Source organism: Rhinopithecus bieti, unplaced genomic scaffold (genome assembly GCF_001698545.2).
Source record: "Rhinopithecus bieti isolate Rb0 unplaced genomic scaffold, ASM169854v2 scaffold_21542, whole genome shotgun sequence".
Classification (NCBI taxonomy): domain Eukaryota; kingdom Metazoa; phylum Chordata; class Mammalia; order Primates; family Cercopithecidae; genus Rhinopithecus; species Rhinopithecus bieti.
In genome coordinates, this window is record NW_016810483.1 from 469,767 (window position 1) to 471,164 (window position 1,398).

The following is a 1,398-nucleotide window of genomic DNA, read 5'->3' on the forward strand; positions in this document are numbered from 1 at the left end:
ATATGCAAAACCTCCTGCAATGCTCAGGACATGACAACAACGAAAACTATCCTGGGCCAGCGTGGGACCCTGTTGAGAAACACTAGGCCAGGCTAAGGCCTGATGTTTAGACCTTTCAGGTTTAGAAATGACCACCACTATGTTGACATGTGGCCCAGAGAAGCAGGCATTCCCAACTCTGTCTTGCCCCCTCCCTTCTACCTCTGGGAGGACAGATGCAACAAGGATAAGCAAAGGTAAAGTGAGTCAAAGTAACACTTGATTAGTAGCCAGGGTTTTAGCCTTACACACCAAAGAATAATGGACCAAAGAGAGGACCCAGTTTTCTTGAACCCCCCTAAAAAAAAAAAAAAAAAAAAAAAAAAAAAGAGCCTGATTTGCCTCCTTCCACTGAGTCCAAACCCAACTTTTGGATTTGTTTGGATTGCTCTGATTCGTCGAAAATTACATCCTCTAATTTTTTATTTTTTTGGATGTGGGCAAACCTCATTTTAATTGCAAAAGACTTCATTTACAGCACATTCAATAATGAACCAACAGGAGAGTTGCTGACTTTGGAACATATGAGTATATAAAAATCCCTTACAATTCAGGTAGTCAAGATAATAAGCACATACAAGGAAAGCAACCCTCAATTTTCTGAAAACTTTTACATTTTAAAAGATGACTAGGCATACTTGGAAGTTCAAAGCAGTAGGATGTCCCTTGCAGGGAAGGAAGGAGGAAAACCCTTTTCCGTGTTGTTAGGCAAATGTGTATCAAATATATCCCAATTCCACTTGATAAAGTCAGTTGCATGACCTCTTTGAACCAAGCTAGGGCAGAACACTTAAGAGGGCCTTGGGTGGGGATGTGACTCCAGGAGAAGAGGAACGCCAGATCCCATGCAGCACCAAACACATCCGTTCCACCCTCTAACACAGATGAGGCACGTGGCCCATGTCCGTGGACACCGGATACACAAGAACAGTCATCAGATGGTTACTGCTCCCACGGCCTTGTGTTTTCTAATGGTCTTAATTTAGGACGTGGAGAAAATCCTTTACCACCAAATGCAAACTGTCACTGAACTTAAGTCAAAAAGAATGTTATGGGGGAAATTCTTGTAACACATACATGAGGACTTCTATTTCACTAATTAGAATAATGATTACACAATTGACATTCCTGTTTTCATAAGGTTTTGTTCTCTACACTGGAATGGCTTAAGAAAAGTTGTCTATTTTGGTGTTATTTTACACTTTCCTTTTTTTTTTTTTTTTTTATACTTTAAGTTCTAGGGTTCATGTGCATAACGTGCAGGTTTGTTACATATGTATATTTGTGCCATGTTGGTGTGCTGCACCCTTCAACTCGTCAGCACCCATCAATTCATCATTTATATCATGTATAACTCCC